Raw genomic sequence first — 15600 nt, 5'->3', positions numbered from 1 at the left:
CAAACGCTCACAAACTTGTAAACAAAGAGTCACTGTCATTTCTAAAGGAGATTCACCATCAAGACCAAGTTGTGAATTACTTTAGAAGACCAGCGCAATCAGACAATCCTTATTCAGAGGATGATAATGTGTAGAACTGCCATAAATGAGGTTGGTGTCGTGAACTCATTCCTTTGGAGTGCGCATGTGCATTAGCTCAGGAAAAAAATTAAATATGCAGACTTTGTTTGATTCGGACGTTTAGAAACTAAACTTATAAAACAGTTGTTGATTAATTTTATTGGTGATTTCAAATATGTAATGTAATCGTAAGCTTGTTTAACAGTTTTGGATAATTTGATGTTTCCCCATTCAGACAGAATGCCCGAGCATACTACTCAAGAGCTGTTTCAAAGATGGCCGCCGAGTGAAATGACTTGCCTTAAAAGGGACTTTGGTAGTATGAACACATATAATCTATGCATTTATTACAGTTATTATTATTATCATTTAAAATTCTGCCATGGAAACTAGTGTGCAGCTTGCATTCAGTTATCCATCATGCCATGTTTATATTTTAGTGTTCTTATAATTCCATCACTCTGTCTTCCTTTGACCGCTCAATGAATCCCTAAAGTCCACTGTATCAGCTCTGGACTTCACTATGAGGCCTATGTGAGCCCTTCTGCAGATGGTATAAATAGCCTCAGGTCCATCTATTTAGACTGTCGAACACATCAGCACCTTTCTCTGCCCCCTGTTTGCTCCCTGTATCTCTCTGCATGTTCTGTGCCTTCTTGTCTTTCCCTCACGCCACCTATTCATCTCTCTCATGAAACACTGTGATCTGTTCTGCTTCTCCAGTTCGGTACAAGCCACTGATTTCATACACAGCCCAAAGCCAAAACATGTTTAGCTGATGCAATATGAGGCTCGATAGGGGCTCCATCTCCATGAATCTTTGGTATTGAGGCATTGTTGGTAGATGAAATTCAAAAAAAGTATTTCTGTTTGTGCGTTTCAGTGTCGATTTGAATCTTCAGATTCATGGAAATGTAGCAACACAGTTATGATATGTACAACATCAACACTGAGTACGTTCACATGGACACCAATAATCCGATTACTGATTAAGATTCTACCATGTAAACAGCGATTTTTGATTAATTAAATTCGATTAAGGTCATAAATGAACTAAACAGAAATCGAATTAAGACATGTTGAGTATACCAATTTTAGTCGCATTATCGAAGTTCAGTACAGACATGTAAACACCTTAATCAAACTAGTACTGTCATGTACGATTTTCGCCACATTTTGCAATAAGATTCTGTACACAGATGGCTGTTTAACACTATTCTCTGCACCTATCGAGTCAGTGAAGAACTACAGACACCAGCATTTCGAATTTTTTTCCCATATGGCATGCGGTATCAAATTCCATTAAAACAACCCTCTTCCAGCAGTTCGTACTCGCATCCAATATCTCGTTTGTCATGGGAGGTGTGCATGAAATGTTCACGAATTAAAGTGAAAGTACTTAAAACTACTTAACTGCAGTTAAAGTCGACAAATTAAAAATGAAACACTCGAGAAGAAACTACAGAGGAAATGTGGATAGCGTGGTGAAACAATGATGTTAATCGAATTATGTGCTATAACATGTAAAACGGAATCATGAAAGGAACATTCAAAAAGCAACTCATGTAAACACCTTAATCATATTATTGTTTTATTCAGATTAAGGAAAATAATTGTATTATTGATGTTCATGAAAACGTAGTCTTGGTGTATTGTATTACAAATTGCAATACAGTAGTATTATATGTGAAATAAATATGCTTTAGTATTTAAAAAAATAATCAAATTCACTTTTTTTGTGTGTCTTTTTGTGAGTCTCCACCTTGATCTTGTGGGCCAACCTGAACACCTGCCGGTGCCTTACTCACACCTGCAGCTTCTATGTTCGGCATTCTCCAGCCTCTGGCACCTAGACTGCAGCTCTGCACAAGAAGTTTGGCCAGAGGAGAAATGGTCGTGCCCAACTGAGCCTTTCTTTCGAGGTTTTTTGTAAATTTCCATCAATTGGTGAAGTTTGTACCACGCCACTGACTTGCTTGGTTGGGGACTTGTGGAGCTGCGCATTGACGCATTTGCTCTTCAGTGTTTGGACTTTCAGCAGTGAAAATTAAAACACACTGAACTGAACTAAACTGAACTTTAACTCTGAAGTTTCAATTTACTAAAGCTTCTATGTTAAACTGCTTTTACAAAATATACATTGTAAAAGCGCTATCAAAATAAAGATTAATTGAATTGAATTTCCAATAATTTACTGGGGCTGTATCATGGAGCAGCAGTCTTAGCCATCTTCCCTCTTGCTAGAGACTTCCTCCAGCTTTCTCTGGGGCATTCCAAGGCATTCACAGGCAAGCTGAGGGTCCTAGGTCTTCCCCGGGGCCTCTTTAGGCCTGAAACTGCTTCACAGATAGGCATCCAGGAGGCATCTGAAACATGCCTGAGCCATCCCAACTGGCTTCTGTCAATTGTTATATTGACATTTATTTATTAAATTAGTGGTAGAAAAAAAAACATAGAATTGTGAGATGTAAGCTTCCAGTTTTGACTTTACAACTTGCAATTGTGAATAAAACTGTCAATTAAAAAAAATTTACTTGAGGTATAAACATAAATTTGTGAGTAAAAACCTGTGAGATAAAAAGTAATTGGGTCTTACGAGGATGTCTATTGTTAAATTCTGATGTATTTGTCTCAACTGTCACCGGGTGGCTCACCAGTATATTAGCTTGTACATAATAATACAATTAAAAAGTATAAAGTATACAAGTTTAATACAAATAATTAGTAAGATAATCAGAGAAACATGGTTCTTATGCTTGGGTCACACATTCCTGTATGCCATTTGGTTTATACCTCGTTCAAAAACTCATTTGCATTTGAAACAAGCCAAACTTTCAGTCATGATTTTAAGCATTTGGGGCAGTTCACACTGATTGTGTCTTTTTTGACTTTAGAAAAATTGTACATTTTGTACAGATGTTGAAGAAACTTTCAAACTGTCCATGGTTGTTTGAACAAATCTGGCAATACTTTTAAGCAGCTGGATAATATGTCCTGCATGGAATATAATTCTTGACCATTATTTTTTACTGTGCGACTAGTGTCTCTTTCCATTCTCCGCTTCTCCTAATTGTGAATTTCAACATCTGTCCTTCTGTGTTTCACAATTACAGGAATTAATAAACGAATTAACTTGAGGAATTAACTTGAACTAATGTTCAAGTTCCCTGAGTCATAAAGCAAGGTGTTGATAGGAAGTTCAGCCTCACTGTCAGCAAAGCTGCAAGAAGATTTTGTTTGGAGAGCAAAGTCAGCAGATTGTCATTTTAAATTAGCATTCTTTCTTTATCCTTCTTTAAATTCTGCAATTTCTCATCCATTGCCTGGACTTTTGCTTTCTCTGCTTTGTTCTCATGTCAGTCTCAGATTTATGCTCATGTTGAAAAATTTGTTAGACCAAAATCATTGACAGTCCATCCTTCTTGGTGTTTGTACTTAAGGTTGGTTTTTCCATAAGCCCTTTTAATGTCAGCCAAGGTTTTTGAGTGCTTAATTCTGTATTGCACACATCATCATGGTACTTTCTTTGTCCCATCCTTTTGGCCATTCATGCATTCAGATGCTCCAACTTCTGATCGGTGGTAACACTGCAGACGGTGGTTTGTCTGCAAACAAATGTTTTCACAAATAAATCATGATTCACCAAAATGTTTTTTTTTTAAATCCATAGAAAAATGTTAAATGTTTGCATGTTCTCCCTGAGTTAGCATCAAAGTTCTCTTTAATTTAGAATGGGGAATATTTAAATATAATTTTTGTATTCTTAATAAAAATAAACCTGTATCTGAGCTCTACCACCAAAGAGTCCTGTCAAACAACACAGGTATCTGTTTAATATTCACACATATGTATGTGCATATTAAATTATTATTAATATATATTTTTATTTGTCTCATACATTTTGCAGCTAGTAAAACTCAATCTCAGTCATAAAACAAACGTGCGCAATGTCATAAACAGATTTTAGGGTCACTAAATTCCAGAGGACAGGGATAGACTCTGCAGGGGACAGCTGGATGGAAGGACACACAACTGATGAGTGCTGGGAGACAGATAGAGTGCAATGGATCATGAGAATGACAGAAGAAGAGCTGGAGTGCATGAGCAGAGCCGAAGACAGCAATGTGTTCAGCAGAACCTTCTACAAACCTCAGCAGAATGCAGGGATAATGATTACATCGTGCAAACATATCAATATACAAACTGGCTTATCTTGATCAATTGCAGTCAAAATTTTACATTCTAGTACAAGTTGAATAAGTTAACTTTTTTAAATCAAATGCAAGCTACACAACAGCATTGATTCCATTTTGAATTAACAAGTAATGATTCAGTGACTCACTCAAAATACAAAATAGACAACTTGAAATGGATTGCAAATTATATATTTCTCTGATTTTCCTAATTAGTTGATGCAAATGACAGTCAATGTAGTTTTCAAGTCATCATCAACCATTAGTATAAATCAAATCCAATGCTTACAGTATTTATTTGAAAATACTGTTCCAAATTATGATGTACAATGGAGTTTGAAAACATTTCTAGGTTGAACATTGTTATTTGTTGAGTTTGCAGCATTGGGATGTCACATTTACTAAAATGAAAAGCCATTTCAATCAAAAACATCCTAACAGGGCAAGTTACATGTTAATATAGGACATCCTCTTTGATATCATCTTCACAATTCTTGCATCCATTGAACTTCTGTGTTTTTGGATAGTTTATTTAGCTTGAACTTCTTTGTAGGATGTCAGAATAGCCTGCCATAGCTGGTGTTTTAATGCTAACTAGCCTCCCACTGTCATAGATGTTTTGATTGAGGAGGTTTGAAAAAGTTTCTCAATAGTGTTGAGATCAGGGAAAGGTGACAAAAACACCATGTGTTTCTCTCCTTTTATGTCCACCGCTGGCCTCTGGAGGATCCCACACATTGAGGTTTGTGGGACCCCAGAGACACCAGCCGCTCCAAATATCAGTTTGCTGCTTTTGTATAGCATTTTAGCTGATGCTTTCTTAATCCAATGAATTTGGCAGACACCTTCCTGATTCTGTCTCTATATGCACATAATGATCCTTGTCTGAATAAGACACAAATCCACAAAACGGCAAAAATGATCTGTTTTTGTGAAATATCTAATATTATCATACCTTGTCCATGGCATTGCACTACTTGACTCTTGACTCACATGTTAACTCATAGAGATCATTTTTCTTTTCCATAGTGCTGCTTATGTGAAACATCCTTCATATGTTGTTTTCCTTTATTTGGGCTCATCTGACAAACCAATTATCACAGGTGTCTGAGACTGATTTCAGTTATGCAAAGAGCAATGACACAATACCATCCAAGACTTTAATAAAAAAAATTCTGTCTATGAATTATAAAAACAATTTGCACAATAATTTAGAAAATAGTAACACAGCACTTCTAAAATCAACCTTTCTTTCCCATTTTTGACATTTTTGAATTTTTTTAATGAATGTTATCACTCGATTGAATGGGTATTTCAGTGATTGTTTTTCAGTGATTATCAGCTGATAGATATGGGCCAGTAGAGGCCTTCTGTGCCTACTGGTAGGCTCAGAAGGCTGTTATCATCCATCCACATGGTTAATCAGCTATAGATCACATACGGCTGCGGCCGGTAGTTAACGAGAATTATTTATATTATTTATTAAATTTCCCATTAATTGTGTTTTATTGTCGGCGCCAATAGCCTAGTGATTAGTGCATCAACACATAGCACCAAGGTGCTCACGGCGACTCGAGTTCGATTCCCGGCTCGAGGTTCTTTGCCGACCCTTTCCCTATCTCTGCTCCCATACTTTCCTGTCTGTAAATCTCCACTATTCTATCACAATAAAGGTGAAAAACCCCTAAAAAATAATTCTTAAAAAATTTTATTTTATCAACATCTACCCCAACCCTAAACCCAACCATCACAGTAATGTAAAAACAGATCTGGCGTCTTCTCAATTAGTATAGCTGATTAACCATGTGGATGGATTATAACAGCCTTCTGGGCCTACAAGTAGGCACAGAAAGTCCCTATTGGCCCATATCTATCAGCTGATAACCACTGATAACGTTCATTCAATCGAGTAATAACATTCGAAGCAGATGATGTAGGACAGGACAGTAGTCAGACAGGAAGTAAAAGGGAATGAGATTGGGAAAGGTCTGCAAGTTGGGAATCAAACTCAGGATGCCTACCGCACAGTATCGCTTTACATGTTAGTGTATAACTTCCAGAACCAGCCTTGACCATCCATGATGACAGACTCGTCCCAATCCATTTTGATGAAACTGCTTATTTCCTCCAGTGGCAAGGGCTTATTAAAGTGTACCTTGTTTTTCTGGGTACAAAGATCATTCATTAATTAATTTGCTTTTCAGCTTAGTCCCATTTTTAATCAGGGGTTTCCACAGTGTAATGAACCCATACACTCTCATTTACACACACACTACGGATTTAGCTTACCCAATTCAGCTATAGCGCATGTCTTTGGACTTGTGGGGGAAACCAGAGCACCCAGAGGAAACCCATGCGAACATGGGGAGAACATGCAAACTCCACACAGAAATGCCAACTGACCCAGCCGAGGCTCAAACCAGCGACTTTCTGTCTGTGAGGTGATTGTGCTACCCACTGTGCCGCCTTCTACAGAGATCATAGTTCAGTAAGTGATGTTTGATAAACAAATTTCGGGAGGAGCACGCGCAGAAGTTTCAGTATCAAATACGTCATTGACAATTATTCTATTATCCAATCAGTTCTTGACCAAACCCCTATATATACCAAAGCTGTCTTACCTGCAGCATCTTACGACTTTAGCATCCAAACTTCGACGCAGAATGTCTGAGATTAATCTCTTCGCAGAGGACGACGCCTTCCTTGCCGAGGCTCCTCTGAGATCTCCCGCCGGTACCCAAAGCTCCGTAGCCCCGCAGAGCGCATCAGCTCAGCCCGCGGCTCCACCTCGAGGCCGCCGTTCAGCCAGAATCACGGCTGTCCGATCAAGACGGGGCTCACCATCTCCATCTCCCAGAAGGCAATCCTCTCCAGCCTCATCATTTGCCTCAGCCATGTCCTCCGTCCCAGCCACAGGGATAAACACCGTCTCTGACCTCCGCCAAGCATTGGCCAGCGCAGGCGTCACCGTTCCGCGCCGAACCACCAAGGCGGACCTCCTGGCTATGTATAACGCCTTGCAATCCGGAGCACCACTTCCTTCCATCACTCCACCTTCCAAAGCCACGAAAAAAAATCCGGCCAGGTCCAAAAGTCTCCATACCAGCGTCCGGATCGAAACCAGTCTTCCAGACCCGGACGCAGCAGCAGGCCGTCAGCGAGTCTGGGGAGAGCCCAAGGTCCAGAGGACGTAGGATCTCAAACCCCGGAAGTGGGACTCCACGCCGGCTCTGGACTCGTTCCTTCGAGCCGCCAGTATAGCGTGAGCTTGCCTCCGCTAGCGGCACCAGAAGTTCATCCTCAAATATATCCTTGGCCCGCAGCCCCCCCTTCAAACTCAAGCGCAGGGTCGCTACAGGAAGCACAGGCCCAAATTCACATCCTGCCTCCCCATTCCTCCCAAGCTCCTGCGAGCAGTGCGAGCGCGAGGCCGCCTCAGCTCCCAGCTCAAAACCCAGCTCCTCTAATTCCTCCTCTTCTTCCCCAGGTTTTCTCAGGCCCCGACGCAAGTTCCAGCGCGAGGCCACCTCCGCTGATGTCACTAACGTCGGCAGCCCCTCCTCTCTTCTCTTTTCCTCCCACCGGTGATCCTAGGGCCAGCAGCAGCGCGAGCATGCCTCCGCAAGCGGCCCTAGCTTACAACTTTCCTTCAGGCCCCGACGCAAGTTCCAGCGTGAGGCCGCCTCCGCTGATGTCACTAACGTCGGCAGCCCCTCCTCTCTTCTCTTTTCCTCCCACCGGTGATCCTAGGGTCAGCAGCGCGAGCATGCCTCCGCAAGCGGCCCTAGCTTACAACTTTCCTCCAGGCCCCGACGCAAGTTCCAGCGTGAGGCCGCCTCCGCTGACGTCACTAACGTCGGAAGCCCCTCCCCTTTTCTCTTTCCCTCCCACCGGTGATCCTAGGGCCAGCAGTAGCGCGAGCATGCCTCCGCAAGCGGCTCTAGCCTCCAACATCCCACAGCCACTTCTTCACACTAAGTCTTTTTCTCTGTCCACAGCCACGCCTCTACCTGTTCCACCCAACGCCCTCGCCCTGGATCCTCCACCCGTCTCCAACACCATCAGGAGCCAAATCCTGTCAGGTTCGGATGTTGATCTTTTTTCTCTCCTCTCACCCATTTCACCCACATCGGCAGACCGCCAGATAGATTGCGGCCAATTTTCAGTAACCTTAAAAAACACAGCTAACATTCAGTCACGCATCTTATCATTCGCAGAATTCACAATAGCATTTTCAAGATATACAGACGTCATTTGTTCTGTCTATCCCCACAGGAGGCGTGAGCTCAATGATTATCTCGCGATAGTCGCTGAGCTCGCGCTCTCATACGGAGGCTCTCATTTCTATACATACCACCGCCTTTTCTCCGCTAAATGCGCCATTCGCATTTCACAATGGAACCAGACCCCATTCTGGGGAGCCATAGACACAGATCTCCATAATAAAGTCTTTCTCGGTTGCCGCAGTATATCTTGCGCGGTCTGTCGATCCACCACCCACCACACAGAATCATGCCCATTCATAAATCCCATCCCTCCTCCCCTCCCCGACCCAGCCCAGCCCAGATCTACCAGTTACGTCCCTTCAAACCCAAATATTCCGCCCCTTTTTTCTGATCACAGCTCTTCTGTCCCAGCCTCCGCCAGCCCGTGCACCAGCTTCAATAGCGGCAGGTGCTGGAGACAGAAATGTCGTTTTTTGCATGTTTGCAATTTCTGCGGCGGCGCTCACGCCCGCACAGTATGTCCAGTGAGAAAATCTGTAAATAAAAATACCAGAAAGTACCTATCGACTCCTGTGAATGTTTCTCGCCTAAAATCGGAACTGCTCAAACATCCCGATCCCAAATTCACCGAATTTCTATTAACGGGTCTGTCTTCAGGTTTTCATCCAGGTGTCATTAGCCTACCCACCTGTAGTTTTATTTGTCCAAATCTTCAGTCCGCTCTCGCCGAACCCGACGTCGTCGACCGTCTAATCAAAAAAGAAGTAGACGAAAATTTCATGATGGGTCCTTTCTCCGCACCTCCTTTCAGAGTTTATCGCGTCAGTCCTATTGGCATCGCCACTAGGAAATTCTCCGATAAAAAACGCTTAATAATCGACCTCTCCTCCCCGCATAACTCTCCGTTTCCTAGTATCAACAGTCTCATCCCTCTGGAAGAGTACTCAATGATTTATCATGACATCGACCAAGCTATTTCATTAATTAAAATCGCGGGTCGCGGCGCATGGATGGCTAAAGTCGACATAACGTCCGCCTTTAAAGTCATGCCCATCCACCCTGACTTTTGGCACCTTTTCGGCATTCTTTGGCGAAAAAATTATTATTTTTCCGTCCGCCTAACCTTTGGTTGCAGAAGTAGTCCAAAGATTTTCGATACGCTGTCGGAAGCAATCTGCTGGATCCTTTCCAATAACTACGAAATCCCGCATCTAATACATCTACTAGATGATTTCCTAATCATCTCACCACCAGACGCTATACCAGCCGCGCACCTTTCGACAGTTCAGAAGGTTTTCGCTGAACTCGGGATTCCCCTCGCCGAGGAAAAAACCGCCGGTCCAAGCACTTCAATCGAATTCTTGGGCATCAAATTAGACTCCAATAAATTCCAAGCGTCCCTACCAAAGGAAAAAATTGATCGAACGATCCTGGTAGCTTCCTCCCTATTAGACAGTCCCCTCTGTTCTAAGCGTGAGCTATTATCAATTCTCGGCCATTTGAATTTCGCAATGCGCATAATTCCCCAAGGCCGCTCGTTTATTTCTCATCTCTTATTTCTCGCGTCCTCAGCTCACGGTCTAGAGGATATTATATCCATCGATGACAATAGCCTAAACGAACTCCGTTTATGGATATTATTCCTCAAACAATGGAACGGTCTCTCCTTCTTTTACAGCGACCTCATATCCTCCCCAGCAGACATTAATTTATTCACCGACGCCGCCCCGTCAATCGGATTCGGAGGCTACTATCAAGGACGCTGGTTCGCGTCCACTTGGCCGCCCCAGCTATTAGACCTGCCGCAACCACTAAAATCATCGGCGCTATTCGAGCTCTACCCACTAGTCGTCGCTGCATCCCTATGGGGTAAAGAATGGTCCTCTTCCCGCATCATAATTCACTGTGACAATGAAGCAACCGTTCACTGTATAAATAAAGGCCGTTCAAATTCGCTAGCACTAATTCCCCTACTAAGACGCCTAACTTGGATCTCAGCATGTGACCAGTTTATTTTAACTGCAAATCACATTTCTGGGTCCAAAAATCAAATTGCTGACTCTCTCTCTCGTTTTGCCTTCCAGAAATTCAGACATTTGGCACCAGAGGCGGATCAGTTTCCAATCCAAGTCCCTCCTTATTCAGAGCTGATATTCCCATAGATCATCCTTTAAAAAACCTGCTTGGAGCCTCTCTCGACTTTATCCTTCAGGCAGTGGCTCCTAGAACCCTGCAGTCATATTTAACAGCATGGAAAAGCTTTAAAACATTCCATGCATGTTATAACATACTGTTTCCTGATTTTTCTCTACTTTCCATTTCATCTTACATATCCTACCTCACAATTATCAAAAAACTCCAGATCAATTCCATTAAAGGCTATTTGAGTGGAATTCAATTTTTCCACAAACTAATTTACGGCTCCCCTGCACCTCACATAGCTAATTCGCAAACAACTCTTCTCTTGAAAGGCATACAGAGAACCCACCCCACACGTCATGACACCCGACAACCCATAACACTGAAAACACTCACTAAATGCATATCCACTCTTCGCAAAGGATACGAATCAATCCACACAGCACGTACTCTCGACGCCATGTTTATTTTAGCCTTCTTCGGATTTTTAAGGTGTTCAGAACTCACCATTACATCAGGGTTCAACCCAAACATTCATCCCACCATATCCGATCTAGTAACGCTGGATAACGAAACCATTTCTTTCCTCATTAAACAAAGCAAAACTGATCAAGCAAAAAGAGGCCATTACATTTACATTTTCAACCTTCAATCACCTATCCATCCATACCAAACACTGCTAGCATTTTCACATATCAGGAGATCACAAGCCACTTCCCTTTCAGACCCCCTTTTTTACAGACGATAGCAATCGCCCAGTCACTCGTTTCTGGTTCCAGAAGCATCTTAAATGCGTCCTAATTAAGTCGGGCTTTCCAGCTGACAATTTCTCCAGCCATTCCTTCAGAATAGGTGCAGCCACCACTGCAGCACAAAATGGTCTATCAGAGCAGCGGATCCAAACACTCGGACGCTGGTCCTCACAGGCCTTTAAGTGCTACATTCGAGCCGACCGCTCTCACATTAGAAAAGCCCATCAAACCCTTATTCAAAACACATTCCTTCATTGACACGACACTTCCTTCGAAATACACTTTGCATAATATATTTTAATAACGCTAATACAGCATCTACATAGCCGTTCCAACAGGAGATGCACACCTCATTATTATGCACCACTGCAAGCGCAGAGACTGCTCCCACGGGAGACGTACACCTTTTTATGCACCACCGCTAGCGCGGTGACCGCTCCTACGGGAGACGTACACCTTTATAATCATGCACCACCGCAAGTGCGGTGACAGCTCCCACGGGAGACGTACATCTTATGCACCACTGCAAGTGCAGTGACCGCTCCCTCGGGAGACACACACCTCATTATTATGCACCACTGCTAGTACAGTGACCGCTCCTACGGGAGACGTACACCTTTATATATTATGCACCACTGTATGTGCAGTGACCGCTCCCATGGGAGTCGTACACCTCATTATGCACCACTGCAAGCGCAGTGACCGCTCCTACGGGAGACGTACACCTTTATAAATTATGCACCACTGCAAGTGCAGTGACCGCTCCCATGGGAGACGTACACCTCATTATGCACCACTGCAAGCGCAGTGACCGCTCCTACGGGAGACGTACACCTTTATAAATTATGCACCACTGCAAGTGCAGTGACCGCTCCCATGGGAGACGTACACCTCATTATGCACCACTGCAAGCGCAGTGACCGCTCCTACGGGAGACGTACACTTTATAATTACGCACCACTGCAAGTGCAGTGACAGCTCCCACGGGAGACGTACACCTCATTATCATGCACCACTGCTAGTGCAGTGACCGCTCCTACGGGAGACGTACACCTTTACAAAATTTTGCACCACTGCAAGTGCAGTGACCGCTCCCATGGGAGACGTACACCTCATTATGCACCACTGCAAGCGCAGTGACCGCTCCTACGGGAGACGTACACATTATAATTATGCACCACTGCAAGCGCAGTGACAGCTCCCATGGGAGACGTACACCTTATCATGCACCACTGCAAGCGCAGTGACAGCTCCCTCGGGAGACGTACACCTTAATTATGCATCACTGCAAGTGCAGTGACAGCTCCCATGGGAGAAGTACACCTTACCACCACTGCCAGCGCAGTGACCGCTCCTATGGGAGACGCCCGTCTCCCGTGGGAGCGACGACTCCTGCTGGAGACACTTAACGCATCACCATCAATATAGTTACTGCCTCCTCCCGAGACACACACCTTGCAAAGCACAACCATCAGCTTAACAGCACCCCTCCAAATTTTAAAGATCAGCAAATTTTGGGGGGCTCACCCACTTGTCTGGCTGCTGTCCTGTAACAAAATAAGCAATTTTTGGGGAGCGTTCTGGGGCCGGGCTAGATACTTCGCTCGAATCCCTATTCCTCTTTGTTTCCTGATAAGAGGAATGACTCGAGTTTAGGTGTCTTCCCCGAGCTCAGAGCCCTCTCCCCGGACAGCACGCCAAATACGCTTTATTCTGAAACTGTTGCAAGTGTGAACTCGTGAAGTGATGTTTGATAAACAAATTTCGGGAGGAGCACGCGCAGAAGTTTCAGTATCAAATACGTCATTGACAATTATTCTATTATCCAATCAGTTCTTGACCAAACCCCTATATATACCAAAGCTGTCTTACCTGCAGCATCTTACGACTTTAGCATCCCTCCACCACCCCGTCACCTCACCTCTTAAGCATTACTATCCCGGGGGGAGCGTTCTGGGGCCGGGCTAGATACTTCGCTCGAATCCCTATTCCTCTTTGTTTCCTGATAAGAGGAATGACTCGAGTTTAGGTGTCTTCCCCGAGCTCAGAGCCCTCTCCCCGGACAGCACGCCAAATACGCTTTATTCTGAAACTGTTGCAAGTGTGAACTCGTGAAATAAAGAAAGGAGGAACTAGTGGAAGATCAACGTAACATTATAAAACAATCAAACACCAAAAAGAGAAAAAGCAGTTGATCATCACAGATGACTGCCAAATCTAATCAAAACTGTAATCAAAACTGTGATCATCTCTTGTCCTTCACAGTCATCTTTCCTTATGGTTTCTTTCTTAAGCTCCTCTGTAGGCCTTGAGACTGGCATGGCATTTTTAATTGATGTTAACTGCCATTCTAAGTTTATGAAGAAATAGTAATAACCGTAGTAGTAGTTATGTGGCGCTGTGCTATTTTGACCATTAAAAAACACACTGAAATAAATATTTACATCAGAGCGTGGATTTGAAAAGACTTATTTTATTCTTACACTTACTTAAATATCACAACTTTGGCATTCCCAAGCATCTCCAGTTACCTTTCACTAACCACAAACTTTCTATTATGAGCTGTCATGCTATCCAGTTTACAGATTTTCAGTGTAAAGGATACCGTGCCAATTGTACTGTCACAAGTGCACCTGAAAGCGAACAGGTTTCTCTTTGAAATAAGCTGAAGAGAGTTCCATTCATTTGAGAGACATTCCTCCAATAAACAGGTCTGGATTTTATGCAGTGTTTATGACCTGGTATGCGTACTTTATTTTTGGTCACCTCAAGGACCCTCCGTGTCTCCCCTCTCCCCATGTTGCAGCATGTGAAATTCTACGATCAGATTGTCAGGTCACTGTGTACACAGATTTGGACTAGCTCAGCTTTGGCTCTTCCCTGCGATGCCTCCATCTGTCAAAATGTCATCAGCTCTTCTGTAGATCAGTTTGTTGACCTAGTTAGATCATCTCACAAGAGAGTATGAATATTGGGAAATAATGCAGCCATGTTGTGTCAACTACACGATGACTAGCTGACTAGACGTAAAGGAGGCATCAGTTAAGCTAAAGGTCAATACTGGACCTTCCCAGGGGCACTGCGGGTTTCCCCCAGTTCAAACTAATTGTGATCCCAGTAGAGGTGGTGAGCATTTACAGTGTTTATTTACAGCAGTGGAAATGTTCCTTTCATGTACATGCCAGCTCTATATCTGTCTGATATGGTCTAATTTTTCATCTATAAAAAATATCCATATGTGAATCTGACATCTTGTCTTTAAAGTTTTACCTGATAAAATGTACATTGTCAAACAGTGGAACTATGCTAGACATTTGTAAACTACTAATTTGAGTCACTTAACAAACTTGGAACAATAAAAATGGCAGTGGGAAAAACTACATTATGTAGAAACAGTCGTAATAAAGTTAAGAGTATAGGAATGTTATGTAAAAACATACAACTTTGACCTTTGATAACTTAATAAAAGTTTGTCAAGACAAATGTTTGGTTTGAGAAAGGCTGACAGTCAAACTGGATTCTGTTTAAAAAATTTGAAGACACAGACAGACAGACAGACAGACAGACAGACAGACAGACAGACAGACAGACAGACAGACAGACAGACAGACAGACAGACAGATAGATAGATAGATAGATAGATAGATAGATAGATAGATAGATAGATAGATAGATAGATAGATAGATAGATAGATAGATAGATAGATAGATCTTGATGTGTGTGAGTAATAGGAAATTTAACCCATTGCTATTATGTATTTACAAGTTAATGTAGCTAACACTGGCAGCTTGCTTTAGAATTTGCATTATTTAACACAATGCTAGCATTTTTAGGGCATTGCTAGCATATTTTAACATTCTGCTGTTGCTGACAACCTGCTTGTTTGGCTTTAGTTGACTATCTTTGCTAGCTAGTTACATGTTTTAACACAATTACAAACTTTGAGATAGATAATAATAATTATAAACTTGTTCAATGCTTATTTTTTAAATAGTTTTTGTAATACGTTTTTTCCCCATGTAGCATAACTATTGGTTATTAAAAAAATGTTATACCTGCTCATTTTTTATCGATGAAAATGAATGGAGATCCTTTTCTGTCAGGCATGTTAAAAACGACCATTCACAGCTGTGCGGTGACCCCTACTGGCGGAAGATATGTACAAACAA

The sequence above is a fragment of the Danio aesculapii genome, chromosome 16, assembly GCF_903798145.1.
Source record: "Danio aesculapii chromosome 16, fDanAes4.1, whole genome shotgun sequence".
NCBI classification, from domain to species: domain Eukaryota; kingdom Metazoa; phylum Chordata; class Actinopteri; order Cypriniformes; family Danionidae; genus Danio; species Danio aesculapii.
The sequence above is the reverse complement of the archived record's forward strand: the minus strand, read 5'-3'. Positions refer to the sequence as shown.